Here is a 20,540-nt window from a genome sequence, read left to right on the forward strand (position 1 = left end):
AATTTCATATTGTAACTGAAAATAATGTGAAGAATCCATTGACACTTGCTTGAGTAATTTTTCAATAATTGCTGCATGTTCAGCATGCAAGAAACACCCATGGGAGAGTCAGGCTTGGAACTCTAAAATGTTAGGCATCATTCAAAGCTATTTTAATCAGACTTTTCCATTTCATCTGTATGCACAGATTCCCCAGCCTTCTTGGAAACTGCCAGTGAAAACAAGGTGAGTGCATGTCACCAACTGGGAACGTTAAACAAACAGAAATATCCTATGAGTATGAGATCTCACACCTGTTTCCTTGCCTAATAGGAATGTATTTTTTCACACAGTACATGCTCATGTAAATGTGCTTTCACTATTCCAAATGTGATTTCTATTTGTTGAAGACCCCTTTCACTACTTTGTCCTCACAAAGCTAGCACTCCGCAGCTAAGCACAGAAATTCAGTTCACAAGAGGCAATACTCACAAAATAGGGAATGTACGTCAGATCCCTGGACTTGTAGGGACACTAATACTTCAGGAGGGCCATGCTATTGCATTGTGGGATGCAGGCAATTGCAGTCTGCTGGAAGGAGACTTGCTGCAAAATGGACCTGGCGGCCATGATTAACCACAGCTTGGAAAAGTGACCACCTCCCTGAATTTCTTTGCTTCAGGCTTATCTGAGTTTTAGGGCCCACATTTCACTTGCCTCTCTGCATGACTAGATTTGACTGTTAAGATATAAGTAAGTTGGGAGCCAGACTCTGACTGAAGAATTGACCACAAATGAGAAATATAAGAACGTAAGAACTAAGAGCAGGAGTAGGCCGTCTGGCCCTTCGAGCCTGCTCCGCCATTCAATAAGATCATGGCTGATCTTTTCGTGGACTCAGATCCATTTACCCGCGTTCTCACCATATCCCTTAATTCCTTTATCGTTCAAAAAAAATCTACCTTTTTTTTAAAAACGTTTACTGAAGTAGCGTCAACTACTTCACTGGGCAAGGAATTCCATAGATTAACAACCCTCTGGGTGAAGAAATTCCTTCTCAATTCAGTCCTAAATCTGCTCCCTCTAATCTTGAGGCTATGCCCTCTTGTCCTAGCTTCACCTGCCAGTGGAAACATCCTCTCTACTTCTATCTTATCTATTCCCTTCAGAATTTTATATGTTTCTATAAGATCCCCCCTCAATCTTCTGAATTCCAATGAATATAATCCCAATCTACTCAGTCTCTCCTCATAAGCCAACCCCCTCAACTCCGGAATCAACCTAGTGAACCTCCTTTGCACCCCCTCCAGTGCCAATACATCCTTTCTCAAGTAAAGAAATGGAAGCTCTTCAAACAATATTTCCACTTTTACTCACCTTTTCACAATTAGCCCTCTCCTAACTTATCCATTCTTCGGTGCTGGCAATAAGCTAATGGTATTTTTGCTGCAGATCAAACACATGCTGAGGAATCAAGGCGAAGGTGTCAATCCTATATGAGGTGATAGTCAAAGTGTGCAATCAATTGGTAAGGGTCAGCATGCACTTGTTTATTTGCTGAATTTGATGCTGCCTTTGCATGGATGACATTATCATGAAGGACTGCAGTATCATGACACTCATGGTAGAGACAAAATTCTTCAATTTTTCTGCAAGCAATTACAACACGGCTAGAAATTCCACCAGCACGTTGTACGTTCATTGTTGACATTATAGATTCATTGTTGCTACTTTGGAATTACCTTATTCATGAACAGCATGTGCAGAATTGAACAGTCCTGTGCACTCTTATGCAAATTGACCACTGTCATCCCTGTCTCCATCAACCCCTCTTGCTGACTTGAGATTTGTGAGGCATAAGGTGAAAACTCTGTCTTACCAGTTGCACTAAAGTGTGAGTACCTGAGATTGTGCAAGGTCTATGATGATGCATGCTCAGAGTGTGTGTGAACTCACCTAAGGAGTCCTTTTCTTCAACCTGGACCATTTCCTGTGGGACACTTGGTGAGTCTGTGGATGATCAAAGAAATGGATTACACTCTCAAGATAAGAAGGCTATAGTGAGAATATGTGATGAACTGATGAATGAACAATATTTAGGTAATTATACCACATTTGACATTATTTCTGCTGCTAATCTAGCCTTACCTTCTTGCTTGCTGAGGTAACTTACTGCTCTAATTGGCAAGAAGAGAAATTCCGACATTGCAATTGGTCTGTGGAGGCATCTGTCAGCGCAGCATTGTGTTGCGGTAAATATTTCTGCTGAAATAGACTCAGCAGGGTCGTTTTCATACTAATTGACTGGGAAACAACAAATTAAGATACAAAAACAGTGGTCGGGTTAAAGAAGCACTTAGGTTTCCCATGCACTACAGAGGTTCCCCATTCTAAGCATCTCACTATACGTTCACACCAAGAAAGTTTCATACTTTAAGTTAAGAAAAGAACTAAAAAAGGGGAGAAAACTCTAAGATAGAACAGTTTTATCACCTTCTCAGCTGCCAGAGCTCACTGAAATTGGCTCTGCACAGCAACAATTCCTCCTCTGCACCGAGACTAGTCCAGTCACTGGTCACTTCTGCAACATGAATGGTCCAACCAAAAAGGACTGCAATGATCTGGAAGGGTTGTCTTTTTCAACTCATGTTCACCATGAATACGAGCTGTCTAACTGGTTGTATTTATTTATCCTTTAACATAATAGCACCACAGTTGCAAAGATTGTTTGGTTTCATGCTTACAGTTAACAGTAGACGCTAAACAAGAATTACACAGAAGTAACTGATCAGGACCATTGAGCCTTGATTACTCCAGTTGCAGACAATAATCAGGACTGCAATGTCTTTGTTGTAAGAATTTGCTTCCAGGCAGTTCTCTTCCCAATACCAGAGTCTGCAACCAGCTGTTTGTCTCCTCTTCGCATCCCACCCACATGAGCAGGAGGTAATGATAGACACTTCAGCATGGGTAGGGTGATTAACCGCCAAATGCCACAGGCAGATTTTGAAGAACTTTCCAGCCTGGAACTGATAAACTTTAGGAGTGACTGGTTGCATTCATGCTGAAGCTGAAAAGCTACTCACTTGTGGTTTCAAGTAAATTCAAAACTGGCTTCACATTGAGTCAAAGTGAAAAGAGAGACCCTGCCTAGTACAGTTACAACATACAGCAGCAATGCTCAGATTTCAAAGATGGTAATGCTAACTTTAGATGATGGTGCCATTGTCTGCAGAGATGTTAACATCTAAATAAAAACGCATGTCAAACTCAAACCAGGACAAATTTTGGGAACGTAGGCAGTTGATGCTCATTGATATATGTCTTCCTGGGGCATTTTAACACTCCATCTTCTTTATTTTTACATTGAATACACGTGACAATAAATGATCCAATCAATCTACATTCCTCTGGTCACCTGCCTGTCGAAGCAGACAGGAAGGAAGCTAAGGGATTGGGTTCAGCGGAACAGAAGGAGGGGCCCAGGGAATGGGGTTTTAGGTTTGTCTTGGAGAGAGGAGGTTCGACCTCTGGGAAGGAGCAATACTTTACTTGTTTCTGTTACCTGATTCTTATGGAACTATAAATAAAAGCTTCACACCGACCCTGGAGAATGCCTACCCTTCAGACCTATTTCAGGTTAATATGCAAATCACAATGACTTCCCCTCAGGGCTCCACTTGCTTTAAATTGGCTCATCCACTTGTGACATTCTGCTGGTTAAAATACAAAATGGTATAAACATTTAATAGTGGATTAAATGGGTAAGTAACTCCATTGTCCTTCACTTCTCAGTCTGTTTTAATGCATTTCTATCCATTTCATGAGCTCAGACTTTAAGGAATCATCAAAGAAGTGCCCTGTTGAAACCCAGGTACACACCATTCACTGTCAAAACAGTGTGGAACTGGAGGAACACAACAGGTCAGGCAGCATCAGAGGAGCAGGAAAGTCGATGTTTCAGGTCAGGACCCTTTATTAGGACTGGGGAGGGGGAAGGGAGCTCAGTTGTAAATAGAGTAGAGTTGGGGCTGGGCGAAGATAGGTGGGATGGTGACAGGTGAATACAGGCAGGAGGTTGTGGAGTTTGGTCAGTGGGAAGAGTGGGGCAGATCGGTGGGAAGGAAGATGGACAGGTTGTGTCAGGACAAGGAGATGGGGATGAGAGGGAGGATTGGTCATAGGATAAGGCCGGGGGTGGGGAGATTTTGAAGCTGGTGAATTCCATGTTGAGGCCATTGGGCTGTAAGCTCCTGAGGTGGGATATAAGGTGTTGTTCCTCCAGTTTATGTGTGGCCTCATTGTGACAGTGGAGGAGGCCCAGGATGGACATGTCCCCAATGGAATGGGAAGGTGAGTTGAAATGGCAGACAACAGGAAGGTGGTGTTGATTGGAGTGTACAAAGTGCAGATGCTCCGCGAATCCATCACCAAGTCTGCATTTGGTCTCTCCGATATAGAGGAGACCACATTGGAGTGTAGATTGCATCCATTGTTCCCGAAATTGTCTCCTCTACATCAGAAGGACCAAGCACAGACTCAGTGACAAATTCATGGAGCATCTATGCTCTGTACTTTCCAATCAACATCCACCTTCTGGTTACCAGGCATTTTAACTCCCCTTCCCACTCCCTTAGGGACATGTCGGTCCTGGGCCTCCTCCAATGTCACAATGAGGCCACACAAAAATTAGAGAAACAACACCTTATATTCCACCTCAAGAGCTTACAGCCCAATGGCCTCAACATAGAAATCACCAGCTTCGAAATCACCCCACCCCCGGCCTCATCCCATGCCCCATCCCTCCCTCTTATCCCCACTTCCTTGGCCTGACACAACCTGCCCATCTACCTTCTCACCTATCCACCCCACCCTTCCAATTGACCAATCTCCACTATTCCATCCACCTATCACCATCTCAGAGGCCTTCAATCAGCCCCACCCCCCTATTTCTTTCTGACCTGAAACGTCGACTTTCCTCTTCCTCTGATGTGCCTGACCTGCTGTGTTCCTCCAGCTCCACGCCGTATTGACACTGACTTCCAGCATCTGCAGTTCTTGCTATCCCCTACACTGTCTCTGCTGTATCATCTGTTATCCCTGCAAAGAAATCTAATAAATTAGGCAAGCATCATTTCAAAAGCATGTCCAACTGTCACAGACAAGTTCATGTCATAAGCTCATAATGTCCTTCACAATTCATTCAAACACTTTCCCAACAATGGAAATGAAGCTTACACATATATAAATTGGTGGTTCATCTCTTATCTGTTGGCTTTTATAGCTGTGGTGGTCTTACGGTCACTTGATTACTGAATTTCTGAGAACTGTCTTTCTAGATGGAAGATACATATTAGGGACTGTTTTTTCAGGTCTCACACATGTTGAGATAATTCACAGGTTGTAAAGGCTCATTGAAAATCATGAGATCACGGGAAAAAGGTTTTGGATAGAATTCAAACAATAACAACTGATGTACAAACAGAACTAAATGTGGACACCATAACTGAAGTTCGGATTGCTTCATTCTTTATGTATTATTAAAATAAATCCAAAAAGCCCAGTACAAGGTAATTGTGTAACAAGGAGAAAGATTTAAAAGGGACCTGACGGGCAACTTTTTCACACAGAAGGTGTTTCATACATGGAACGAGCTGCCAGAGGAAGTGATGGATGCAGATACATTTACAACATTGAAAAGACATTTGAACAAGCACATGAACCAGAAAGGTTTAGATGGATATGGGACAAATGCAGACAAATGGGACTAGTTTAGTTTGGGAAACTTTTCAGCATGGATGAGTTGGGCCGCAGGCTCTGATTCCGTGCTGTATGGCTTTATGACTATGACTTATCTGCACTAATTGCTACCATACAGACCTTTGCTTGTGTGCAGTGTTCAAGCAAGCTCTTAATCTCATGAAGCTGCCAAGGTTGTTAAAGCATAAGCAATCAATAATATCAATGACATGGACTTTCTGACTTTTCATTTATTCTTTATTTATTTATTAATAATCCAATTCTGATGATGCATAAGTTTGTATGGTGTACATAACAACAAGAACTTTTATTTACAAACTATAGTTCCTGTAGTAAAATATCCCAAGGCATTTCAAAGTTGCATTTTAAAATAAAATTTGACAGACAGCCACATAAGGAGTTATTAGGGACAAAATGACCAAGAGCTTGATCAAAAAGGTAGGTTTGAAGTAATGTCTTGAAGGAGGAAAAAGAGGTAGAGAGACAGGGAGATAACGGCAGTGTCTTACACAGCTTAATACCTAGATGACAGAAGACATCCCCACCTGTCACAGAGCAATTAAAACTGGAGATGCTCAAAAGGTCAATATTAGAGGATAGATATCTCGAACATTTGCAAAACTGGAGTAGATTACAGAGATAGACTAGAGGACTTTGGAAACATGAATGAGAACTTTGAAATCAAGAGTATCCAATGCAATCAATAGAAATAAGAATCAGGCATAGTGTGTCCAATGGTGCCTAATTTGTAATCACTAATTTTGCTCCAGCACCCAAGACAAACCTTTAGCCTATAGCATTCAACACTGTAGTTTGACGAAGCAGCTCTCTTGAAGAGTCAGAGATAGTAGGAACTGCAGATGCTGGAGAATCTGAGATAACAAGGTGTAGAGCTGGATGAACTCAGCAGGCCAAGCAGCATCAGAGGAGCAGGAAGGCTGACGTTTCGGGCCTAGACTCTTTCTGATGAAGGGTCTAGGCCCGAAACGTCAGCCTTCCTGTCTCTTGAAGAGTCATCTAGATTCGAAACTTTAGCTTGCTATCTCTACTCATGCTGCCTGACCCACTGTGATTTCCAGCGCGTATTTTTTTTCAACACTGTAGTCAATGTCATTTGAGATAATGTTTGTGGTTTACTGTCTTCTGCAAAACACTGATGTGGTAGGAAACAAATTCTTGCTCAAGAACAATTTTTGATGGGGCAGGACACAAGAAATAGAAGGAGCAGGAGTAGGCCATTTGGCCTCTCAAGCTGTTCCACCATTAAACAAGATCACAACTGATGATCTATCTCACTACACCCTCTCACATTATCTTTTCATTTCCTTAGTGACTACAAGTCTATATGTCTTTGAGTTAAATATACTCAAGGACTGGACATCCAAAGCTCTCTGGGATTGGGAATTTCAAAGGTCCACAACACTCAGCAGAAAGAAATTTCTGTTGACTCAGTTCTAAATGCTTGATCCATTTTTCTGAGATTAGTAGCCGCAGAGAAAACGTCCTTCCATCGTATACTCTGTGAAGTCCATAAGTTCAATGTATTCACATCCCATCGTTTTAAATTCTAGAGAATACTGACCTAGTCTGCACAAACTCCATGGATAGGCCAATCCCCTCATCCCCGGAGCCATCTTTGCACTCCCTCTAGGATATATATGTCTTTCTAACAGCCTTTAAGGCACACTGCTGCTGAGTAAGAAAATGGCCATGCAAACCAAAAGATTAGTTTTTGGGATAACAATTTAAAAACTGTATCCTCATTTCTAATGCTGCAGTTTGTTCACACCAATTGAGTGCTTGCTTATGGTAAAAGTGCTTAATTTTTAAAAAATACATATCCCCACTTCTTCCACATCCATATCTTGGTATGGCAGTGAGTTATGTTTCAAACAAGCATGCATTATGTTGGGACTAATACAGACAGGAACGGTGAAGTTTTGTGCAGTTGATGTCACCCATGCCAGTTTTCTCTTCTTTACTGCTGTTGGCAGAGAAAGGGGAAGACTCATCTGCCTCCACCACAAACAGAATTACCAAGATAACAATATCATGTCACTAGTCCCCAAAGAACTCTGGGCTTGTGTACATGTACTAGTGGAGGGTCCCAACAAGTGCCTAAAATGAGTTTGGTGAGGCATTTTGGCTTGTCCCATTCATGAGCACCCCTGTACCCTTCCCAATATTGAAAACATCTGGGACTCAGGGATCAAAACTACACTCAATGCAAAAAAAATACAAACGTTTGTGCTTTAACACCAAGCTGTTTTCTTTAAAAATAAAGCATTTTACCTTAATGGCAATTTTAATTCATGTATCATCTGCAAATGCTTATCATTACCCAGCACCTCCTACACAACTAGGGCACGGCTCCAACATAATATGCCTCAAACTTGTCTCGTTTCATAGAGTATGGCCTGGTCATGAGAGAGATTGTCATTGCGTGGCAACTGAAATAGGTTTGAGATGATTAGAACTCTTAATCACAATGAAAGCAGCAGCCTCCCAAATCAATCACTCATCATAATTATCTGCCACTTACTGCTTTCTTTGCCACATGGTATTATGATTCCTCTGATTGAAAGTTTCTTTGCTCCCTGCAGCAAATGGAGATGTCTACATTTCATCTCTGTGCTTGATAAAATCTTTTCTAAATGCAAAACGTGAATGATCCACTTCCCCTGTGTATAACATGCAGAGTCCTCAGTATAGAAGATATCTGTACATAATGACAACAGATTAAAAAGAGAGGCCAATTCGATTTCTTTGCTTTCACTTAGAAGCAATTTTTTTTATATTCTCTTTATCAGATAAGGTCAACAAGCAAAAACCTGATTGCCTTAGCTTTGTTGTTTACTTTGGTTTCACACCCATCATGTCTGCAGCTTTATCATCTTCACTTTGTAGTAATGTCAGCAAAAGCCTGAAGTAGGAACCTAAAACCAAGGAGTCAGTGCTGTTATCATGAACATTTTCATTGGACCAGTATCCACAGAGAATTTTTGAATTGATCCACAGTCATTTAAGTGCATGCATCTTACTTCCTCTTCCTTCTGAAGGCCTTAAACCACGTATGTCTAATAGACCAATATCTTTTCCAGGGAAAAGGATAGGCAAATGTCATCAGATGGCTTAGATATAAAATTTGTTTTTAATTCTTCTGTGGGACAAAGGCTAAGCTAAAATTTATTGCCAGTCCCTAATTATCTGAGAGAAGGTATAGATAAGCTGCCTTCTTGAACTGTTGCAGCCTTTAGGATGTAGGGATACCCACAATGCTGTCAGGAAGAGAGTTCCAGGATTTTGACCCAGTAGGAATATTTCTAATTCAGGATGGTTAATGGCTTGGAGGGGAACTTACATGTGGTGGTCTCCCCATGTATTTCCTGCTTTCTTCTTCTAGATGTTGTTGTCATGGGCTTAGAAGATGCTGTCTGAGGCGCCTTGGTGAATTTCTGTGCATCTTATAGATGGTACACACTGTTACTACTGTGCGTCAGTGGTGGAAAGATGGATGTTTGTGGATGTGGTGCCAATCCATTGGAGCTGCAACACACTGCCAGAAAGAGTGGTATAAACAGATTCAATAGTAAACGTCAGAAAGGATTTAGGAAAGAAAATATTTGCAAGGCTATGGAAAGAGGGAGGTGGGACTAAATGGAGAGCTCTTTCATAAATCCAGCATTCGGCTGTGTGGCCTCCCTAAGTGATGATTTCACCATCATAAATAACAAGACCTATGCTAAGATACTTATGAATTCCTCACCTTTGATCACTTGGTGGAATTGTGAGTTATTCTTAAGAAAGCTACTTTGGATCCAAGCAGTAAGTAGCTTTGGCATCAAAGATCATGTTGAACCTAAAAGTGCTTAACTCTGGCCCTGTCTGGTTATTCAAATGGTCGTTTGGAAGAGTTGATGCTCTTACATTGTGAAGCTGTGCCAAACCTTCAGCCCTTTAAGGGAGACAGTCAAATTGCAGTAACTCATATCAGCTCAGCTGAATCTAGATGTGTTTACCATGATGTGTGATTCATCAGCAGTGAACCAAAAAGCAGGAAGTTAGCATGTCCCATATCTATTCTGATTTGTCTACACAAAGGAATATATAACAATTTCGTATAAAAATGCTTTTATTAGCAAAGACATGATAGAGCGATATGGCAGTGAGTCAAACTTCGCTAGACTAAATAATTTTCTTTTGAAACCACAAATGTACATTTTAGTGATCTACAAGTTCAGAGATTGTTAAGCAATCTATTAGTACCCTGTATATTTATGTGCATGGATAACAACATTATTATCCCTCTGTGGACTGACACTGTGGTGACTGCTAATAAAACTTCCACACGCCAAAAGACAAAAAGGAAGGATTTTAATTACTGGTTGCAGCCTCAGACTGCCAACAGCAATGTCCCAGAGTTGACCATTTTATAAAGATTTCATCTCACCCATCTCTTTATCCACATTCTGTATCAATGTACTTGAGCAAAACCCAAGTGCCCACCAGAACTCTGCATAAACAAGAAGGCAAATGGAGCAGATGCTGGAAATCTGAAATCAAGGCAGAAAATGCTTGAAATACTCAGATGAGTTGAGGCAGTGTCTGTGGAAAGAGAAATAGAGTTAACATTGTCGGTTGACGACCTTTCCTCAGAACTGGAATGATGTAATAGATTTTGAGGAAGGAATAGTTGGGGCAATGTCAAAGGAATGTCTGTTGCTGGGTAGAATGCATCAAAGAATGGATGACAGTCAAGTTAGCGATACAGGACCACTGGGAATCGGAGGGTGGGGGTTGGGAGGGGTGCAGGGCAGAGGTAAGAAAAGAAGCAAAGAAACAAAAGATGTATCTATAGCACAAAAGATTACCTTGAGCAGATGTGCTGTCTATGAAAGCAAAAATAAGAGAAAAACCAAAACATGCAAAGTAAAGAAACAAAAGAAAGATGCGACAGAAATTTGGTCTGAAGTTGTTGAACACAATTTCGAGTTTGGAAGGCTGTAAATAAGGTGCTGGTCCTCAAGTGTATATTGAGTTTTACTGGAACAGTGCAACAGGTAAAGGACATAAATGTTAATGTGAGAGCCAGCTGGAAAATTAAAACAACAGGCAACTTGGAAACTCGGGGTCATGTGGACTGACTGGGAGTGTTCTAGAATCAGTCATCCAACCTGTATTTGCTCTCCCCGTAAAGAATAAAAAAATAATATTTCAGAAACACTGATGTGTTTCTGAAATGTTTCCTTTTTTCTTCAACTGAGGAATCTTCACCGCCATTGTGGTCAGAACGCTTGACCATGTCTACCACCTCTTACCCCTTCCCTTTTCTTTCAGAACCACAATAGGGACATAAAGGGTATGGGGAGAAAGTGGGAATGCGGCATTGAGATAAAGGATCAGCCCATGATCACATTGAATGACAGAGCAGATTTGAAGAGCCAAACTCTTGTTCTGAGTTTTTATATTTCTATGTAAGACTGGAGGAACTGGAGTTCTTTGTAAACTGGAAGAACAACATCTCATCTTCAGACTAGGCACTTTACAACCTTCTGGACTTAATATAGAGTTCAACAACTTCAGATTATGAACTCACTCCCATTTCTTCCCTTTCTTTTAACTTTACTTGTTAATTCTCTGTCACCATGTTCTCTCTCCCCTACCCCCACTCTATTGGGACCATCTGTTCTTTCCATTTTGGCAGTTGGATACACCATTATTTTGCCATTCTCACAATCCAATCACTTAATCTGCACTATCAGCACCCTTTCTCCCCCAGAACTCAACCCCCGACTATTACATAATGCTGTCCCTTCCATATTTCACTTCAGCTCTGATGAAGAATTATCTGGACTCAAAACATTAGCTTGCTCTCTCTCCATGGGTGCTGCCTGACTTGCTGTGATCTCCAGCATTTGTTGTTTCCTTTGCCCTTGCCTTGCACCTAACCAGCCTACGTATTCAAAAAATTATATTCTGCTATTTCAACCACCATTGATGTGATGTTACCATCACATATACCCTTCTGGCTCAGCATTACAACAGGATCTTTCCTTGTGTGATACTCTGGCCCCACTCCTCAAACAGCCCCAAAACCCCATCCCTATCCATTGATACCTCTTGCATTTGAATGAAAAAGTGCAAACTGCTTTCTCAGCTTCCAAGATACCCTTTCACTATTCCCCTTTTTATTTTCAGTCACTTTAAGTGATAGTGTAAACTTTCAAATTTACTTTTGCTCCATCATTTCTTCTGTTCTCTCTCCTATTCTTATTAGCCCTGACCCTAAGGATTTGTTAGTATACATTCAGCAGTTCACAGAAGAAAGCTTGCTTAAGAACATAGAAAACCAAGTCAGTTCATGGAAATAAAATTAAGCTTAGGCCAGGCCTGAAGTTATACAGATGTGCACCTCCAAAACAAATGGTCTGGTTTGCAGAATTCAGAAGTAAACCTTTAATGGAGTGTGCTTTTGTTCAATACATTGTTGTAGCAATGTGGAGGTAACCTTAAATTTGAAAGGCTTCTTTCATTCCTGCCTGATGCACAATGTTAAATTGAATAGTAAGGTTTTGGATACAGTTAAAAGTCAGAATCAGTTTTATTTTATGGATTTCCCTATACAATCTCCGGACTTTATATTTTAGTCCAGAGCCCTTTTCCTTAAAAGGTAGGATGCAGCAGGGTTAATTTGACCAAAGGGCAAAATCAGGTACTATGTGAGATTAGGCCTCTATGAAAGTGTGAGTTTAGCACATAATGTTGGTCTTAATTACTGATGACCACAATGTGTGTTTGCTCTGAGTTGGACAAAGTTTGACCTAAATATATTCATAGTGACGGTGGTGTGCGCCATACATAAGACGTACTGAATCAACTCACTAAGCCTCCTCCAACAGTACTTTCTAAACTTGCAAGTTCCATCATCCAGAAAAATATGGACAGCAGACACATGAGAACATCCCTACCTGAAAGTGTGATGTTTTCATGTGATATGATGTTCTCTAACCTCAAAATCACACACCATCTTGACTTGGGACTATCTCACTGTTACTCAACTGTAATGAGAGCTCGCTTCTGAACAGTCCTACAATGAATGTATCTACACAACATGGTCTGCACTGCTTCAAAAAGCTAGCTGACAACCACTTTTCCAAAGGCAGTTATATGGGAAATAAATGTTGGCCTTTCCAGGAATGCCCACATTCCATGAAAGGAAAAAAAGTCAACAAGAAGTGTATTTCCTCATTGTAGGACTGTGGCTGCCAGTTTTCCTTCCTGATAGCTGTACACAGTAGCAAAGTGCTCCATCTAGCAGCCTAGCCAAGAACTGGTAAATATCCAACACAGACAACATAGCTAAGTCTGCACCTCTATGTGGCCAAGTCTCAAAGTCAGCTGCAGCCTATTTCACACTTGAGCAATGGGTCAGACTTGGCTCGACTCTACATTGAGAGATACCAGCATTTGAAAAGAAAATGGTTTTGCCCCTGCCCCAGAAACCTTACAAGATGTGGAAAATGCAGTGAAACCATTTCATAGTTCTAAAAATAGCCAGAAAAAGAAAACAATTGCTTTCGCTTTGTTGACACATGAGTATTTGTGGCATATCAAACTTCAGACTTTGGCTAAAAGATGAAATTTATAATAAAATGTAGAAGCTTGAACAAATGTCTAGTGAAGTTAAATATTCATATTTGGAAGATTGACGTATTCATAGGGTTAGTTACAATATGCAATTTTTATTTAGTTTTAAGCAAATCAAATTTGTTATGTTTTCACATGCAACCCTTTTTCAAAACTGCTCAGGATTAGCAATGCAGAGAAAGTGCTTCTGATGATGAGATACAATGGAAACTTTGTGCTATTTTAAGAAATCCTGAGGATATTCAGTACTGGAAGGATTTGGAGAGCTGTGCTCCAGACTGAACCCTTACATTTTAACCCTCAGTGCTTTGATTTCATTACATTTAACCAGTCAACTGCTCTCTTTGTGGAATAGGGGGCTATTCAAATATGGACCTTCACTATGGATTATTCTAGGTCAACTATTGTCAAAGACTAGATCTGACAATAGTTACACTTAGACAAGAAAATATCACCTATGACCTACAACTCTGGCAACATAATCATAATCTTGTTGTCAGTCTCTCATCTTTGTATTGTAAAGGCCTGGAGATCCAGTGTAACTGTAAATTTTAAATGGTTTGCCTCACTGATAATTGAATCCCAAAACAAAGCACCAAAGACTTTTCAAATCAGAAACTTGACATTTGTTCAAAATAATGGGAAGATGGACAAACTCTACATTTGGCCTCGGAGGTTCCAGAGTATGGAATTCTGTACCTGTGGAGACAGAAGTTTGTGTATTCTATTCCTTGAGCATTTACAATCTGGCAAGACATGAAAAGAAAGAGGCTTAGAAACTCAATTGTTGCCAAAATCATGTCCCTCAAACAGTTTAAGATGTATTTAATTCTGATAATGAGGTTTTCAGGAATAGATATGCCCTTGTTCCATGATAATGACTTCTTCACTCTTATAATTAAGGGAAACAAGTTACAGGCATGAACAAGGATATCCTTGAGTCTTTGTAACTGAGTTTCTGTATGGGTAATAAGTGTAGCATCATCAGCGGAGAGGAGTTCTCTAATTAACACGCAATGTTTTTGCCTTATCTTTCAGCTTGTTAGCGTTCACCCAACAGAGATGTCTTTGGTTGGCTCAGGCGCAGAATGGAAGACTGTCACATAGCCAAAGCCTTTTGTTGGAGTTGCCAGAGCCAGATAATCAATAGAATGCCCAAATCACGATGCTTGCAGGTGTGACATGAAGGTCCCAAACATCGATTATCACACCTGGGAATCACTAGTTGACAACAGACGAATGTGGCAACGCCTCTTACAGAATGGTATGCACCACCACAATAACCAGAGTCTACAATGGCTTTGGAACAGACACCTTGGCAGAAAACATCAAACCACAGTAATTCTTGGCAACTTCAGGCATAGAACTTGAGGCAGATCTTGCCTCTCAAGGACTGGGCTCTTCAATCATCAGCAATGGACCGCCATTTGAAGACATTTCTGCTGAAATGGTTTGTTTGCTGCGTGTCTATAGCCTTTTATAGATGTATGGTTGCTAGAAATGGTGTTTTCATTGATTAAGTCCCATAGTCTGAAAGCTTACGTAGGAGCACGTTTTCAGCGTGACAAGAGAGCATGCACTTTATCCACCTTACATGTTCCATAAAGACGCCTGCAAAAACCACACAGTGTGATAGCATTTCTTGGACATTGTGTTTTTGTGCTGTACATCTACTTGGGCCTTTATTAATTTTGGAACTGTATATTGCTTTGAATTGTTTATAATATCTATGAGATCACAAACCTCATAATTCACTTATCAAATGCATTTCCCACCGACGCACCACAGCCAAGTACAATCTTGTTACCTTCAGCCGAGGTGATTACAAGTCCACGTGGGTTAAATTGCTGGATGGCATATAACAGTCAGACTTTTAATTCTGTGGAGAGATGGTACAGAAGAAGTCCTTAGAGCTGATTCACAAATCCATTACAGCATTTAACACGACTCATCATCTTCATTCGCAAAGATATTTTGTCATCACTTCAGATTTCTACACTGGGGACTATGCAAAAAAACATAGCAGATAAAGAGGACAGGAATTTTCTGAGATCAAAACAAAGGCAAAAGCATGATAGATAAGATACCTATAGAATGTCTATTAATGTCACTGGACTTGGGACAGTTTTATATCTAAGAACCATAAGGACTTATAAATAAAGAGAATGGATAGAAAGTCATAAAGTCATCCCTAACTCAGTAATATGTTCACCTGATTTGATTCAACAGACTTCTTACTGTGCACAGTGTGCCCTCAAATTCAAGTACTGAATTCTCTACAAGGTGAAATTTTCTACTGTCAGCAGAATAATGTTTGTACTTGTAGCAAATTTGACTTTTATTAACAGAACAAGTAGGAAATGGCTGACGTTGCCAAAGTTAGCTTTTGACATATCTTACCAAATAGCGATGTTGGTGGATATGACAGAACGTGACTCGAGAGAAAATAGAATGATCAACTGCCAGGTGTCTGCTGAAGTAACTAAGCTGAAGCTGAGAAAACCATGGGCCCTAATGAAGGCAGTTAGAACACCCTGTTACTAATGCTTAGGTTAACAGTGGGCACAGAATACTGTAACTGCAAGAGAAGGGATAACTCACCATGACTTGTCCGAAGAGTGTACATGGAGAAACACGCTGAACTAAACTGATTTAGTCTGGTATATATATACATATATATAAATGACCACAAAGAGGAGCTTTTACAGTGAAAGGCACTATACAAATGTAAGTCGTTTTGTTCTTTTCTTTCTCCTAGTGTACCAGTGGAGATCTAATACTAAAAGATCTTACACCCTGCTTGTGTTTGTCATTTCCAGCATCTGTAGCACTTTATATTTCAGCAGCTTGAGTTGTTTCATGAAACAAAAATGGCTAAGGAGGAGTTATTTTGGCTGCTTCCTGTTCAAAACAGTACGGCTATACAACAGGCAAACTGTGAAATAAAAATTTTATGCCAGTGATTAAAACTTGCATGTTAGACAAAGTTAGCTTTGTGTTTTTTTTCCCTTCTGGTTTCCACTGCTACTTCCCAATTCCACCCCCATCCCCCTCCCGCAAAATAGAAAACTGTCTAAAGTTTCAGTTTGTCTCTTCAATTTGCCAGCTGGTGAATGTGATCTCCTCCAGTGAAACTTCAATGAATTAGCAGCCTGTTACCCATTGGGGTGAAATTGCTGCTTCCCTTACACTGTGCTCGGCAGCGCTACACAGCCATTCATGGGTATAGCCCCAGCACTGAAAACTGCACCATGCCAGAATTACTTCCACATGTGCAGTGATGGCTTTCCTCTCGCTACATGACACCAACAGGCCAAAGGCTAGAATAGCAGATACTGACTGGAAAGATGTTAATCATTTCAACTGATACCACAAGAACAAACAGCAAGTGAAATCAAAGCGAATCTGTACGGAGAACAATGCAAAATGTTCACTCTAGTTCAACTCAATGGCTATTCACTCTGATACTCCAGGTATAAATATTGCAAACTCATCCATGGATTTTTAAATTATCCTTAAAATATTTTATTTTGTCAATTAATCTATTCTTTCATGGGGCATAGGTATCACAGGCAGGGCCAACATTTGTTGCCCATCCCTAAATGCCCTTAAACTGAAGGGGTGACTCAGCCATTTCAGAGGGCAGTTAGGAGTAAAGCACACAGATGTGGGTCTATAGGCCAGGCCAGGTAAGGATGGCAGATTTACTTCCCTAAAGGACATTAGGGAACCACATTTTTTTTTTAAACAATCAACAATAGCTTCATGGTCATCATCATTAAGGCTAGTTTTCAATTCCTGACTTTTATTAATTGAATTTAAATCGTCCTGTTGTGGGGGGATCTGCACTCACATTAACAGAGCTTCTCGACCACTAGTCCAGTGACATTGTCAGTACACCATGCTCTGATCCACCATTTACACCAGAAATAAACTGTTATATGTACCAACTAGTTTGATTTTGAGATTGTCACAGTCCCTGGTCAATTCACACTTGGGAGTAATTCTGGCATAGTGCAGTTCTCTCCATTGCCTGTGCTTTCTCACTTGCATTTCTTAAATCTCAGTATGCCTCCTGTTGGATCATGCTAGTACTGATGCATGCTCAACCACACATTCCACAGAATATTTGTGCAGCTAACTTGTATATGTGTTGGTATGCACACATGTGTGTATATACATTTGTGTGTCTGTATACATTTCTATGGATTGTCTTGCCCATCCTCCACATTTAGGTCTGTGTTTTTCTTCCACCTGCATCTGTCAACTCTAGTGATTTAAAACGATACATCCCTTATGTAAACCATCAACTAGAGATAAAAGCAATGAAGAAAATTAATAGGCTTGAAGCAAGCTGCTTGAGAGTTTGTTGCAAATCAATGAAAAGCTAGACACATACATGTAAATTACATTATTATGTAATCAACATTTCCAAACATTTGTTATGTTACAATTTGTACAATTAACATCACAATCATTTTTAATCAAAAAATTGTATTAATGAACTTTTCAGTTTCTCTCACTGCTTGACCAACAATAAATTGTTAACTTTTCTTTGTTTGGCATACTGCTTAAGCAATATATTCAACTCTGCACAATTATGGCAAAACTTCAATGTCCTCTCCAACTTCTACATTCAATTTTTTTTCTGCTTATCATCTGGATTTAATTTCTTCATTGAAACGCTAAAAATAAACGATAGTTGTTATTAAAAAAAACACCAAGGACATTTAAAATGACCCTGCTGATTGTTCTCTCCTCTCTATTTAACTGTGCCCAGTTACTGCCTTCCATTTAGCATGCTTTGGAATGGGAAACCAATGTGTAGGGGATCACAAGCATTAATCCACATTCTATCCCTCCAGGCTTCTTTCTGCTACAACATTTCATAATGGTTATGATCAGTTTGGTCATGTTCCTTCCTTATTGATATCACACAACTGAAGTAAACATCTGTTCTTTCAAAAATAATATAATACTATTTCACTTGGACCATAATCAACAAACTTCAATAATAATTGCTACATTATGGCTTGATTTTACAAAGATAGAATCAAGGCAGGATGGAGATAAGACTGGAACCTTAACAAAGCAGGCTGAACAACCTTCTCATCCCTACTTCCCTTTCCATTCTTTCATCCACTTCATCCCCCATCTTTCCTGGAAACTGGCAAAGTCAGAAGTCACACGACACTAGGTTGTAGTCCAACAGATTTATTTAAAAGCCACAAGCTTTCAGAGCACTGCTCCCTTGTCAGGTGAAGGAGCAGCACTCCAAAAGCTTGTGATATTAAATAAATCTGTTGGACTATTACATTGTGTCGTGTGACTTTTGACTTTGTCCTCTCCAGTCCAACACCGGCATCTCCATATCCTGAAAACTGGAGGTTTTGATCCAGAGAGTAATTATCTCCTGTATCTCATCCAAATGATCAATCCTCCATATGAAAATGGAAATATAGGAATTATTAAATTAGATATTACAGTAAAACTGGCAAGGTGTATCTAACTCATCTTCTAGCATCGTAGTGTTCACATTGTTCTGAACTTCACAGCAAAGATATGGACTAAAATACCAAATTATCTGAATTATCTATAAATGAAAAAAATTACCAACAAGTGTTCACCTTTAGTGACTTTTCATAAATGAGAAACAATGTAAATTAAACATAAATTGACAAATAAATGATGCCTAAAATAAAAAGATAAATTACACTTTAAATAGTCAATACAATAAAGGTACATCTTCCACAACGACTAGAACCCTATTATCTCCACGCAAATGTGGCACTTCTTGTACGTTCAAACAACAAGTAGCATTAACCAGCAGGGGTGTTCCATATAAAGTCCCAGAATGCAGTCAACACTGGTAAGCAAAATGCCATGAATCCTCTCCCACTCAGATCCTATCAAACTTGATGGGTCACTTTCCAGAGCTGTTTTTCAACAAATCAAACCGTGATACCCGCTTGACAATGTTTTCCCCTGTTACAAGCCCTCAGCTCCTTCCCGAAAGAAAGAGATATCTTGTTGAGGCTTTCATCTTGCACTTATCAGGACAGGACTGCAAGAATATCAATCTTAATGGGTACGAAAATTTATACTGCATGAGAAAATGATGCCAATGTTAACTGCTGCATTTATTTGTGCAATAATAGTGACCACACTTCAGAAGTAATCTATTGCCTGTGAAGCAGTTTGGACATTCTGGCAATATGAAAGATGATAAATAAATATAACTTCACAAAAATATTCAAATACTATCAGAAGTACATCACTAGAGAATCAATGTGCCAACATAAATATGACATTGGTGCTGAATCAGCAATCTGTTTAATGTAATTTAGGAAAATAGAAAATGCTGGGGTTCAATTTAATGTATTATTAACAGAATACAGTAACCACAGATCTTATGATATCTACTAGGGACTTTTTCCAGGAATCTGTTGAAACAAATCTGATACAACAATACTAGACTGTTAACAGAGGTTCAAGACTTCAATATTACAAATTTTTCAAGATGGCAAAGGAGAACTGCCGGCAAACATTTGTGAACAGCAAGGAAAAATATGTAGCTAAGTCCAAATGGCCACTTTGGAACAGTAAATAATATGATTGCATCAGCCTGGATTAATCCTGGCCATTTCAGTGTCAGCTTGGCTTAGTGGTAGCACCTTCTCTAGAGTCAGAAGATTATCCATTAATACTTCAGGGCTGTATGGTGGGAGTGTCAGAGGTGTTGTTTTTCAGTTAGACTGCATTCTCAATTGTTTGGAGGTAGAAGATCCTAAGGCACAATTTGAAGAAGACCACAGAAGATACACTGGCCAAAATCTAATCTCTCAATCAATATAATCAGAAGAGATTAATGTGATCATTTTTCTTATTGCCATTATTAGAGTCTTGTGTGCAAATTGGTGCTGGATTTGCCAATATGAAAGCAGTGACTCATTTCAATAAGGTGCAGGGCTGGATGAACACAACAGGCCAAGCAGCATCATAGGAGCAGAAAGGCTGACGTTTCGGGCCTAGACCCTTCATCAGAAAAGGGGGAGGGGAAGGGGGTTCTGAAATAAATAGGGAGAGAATGGGAGGCGGATAGAAGATGGATAGAGGAGAGGATAGGTGGAGAGGAAACAAACAGGTCGAAGAGG

The sequence above is a fragment of the Rhincodon typus genome, chromosome 11 (assembly GCF_021869965.1).
Source record: "Rhincodon typus isolate 14 chromosome 11, sRhiTyp1.1, whole genome shotgun sequence".
Classification (NCBI taxonomy): domain Eukaryota; kingdom Metazoa; phylum Chordata; class Chondrichthyes; order Orectolobiformes; family Rhincodontidae; genus Rhincodon; species Rhincodon typus.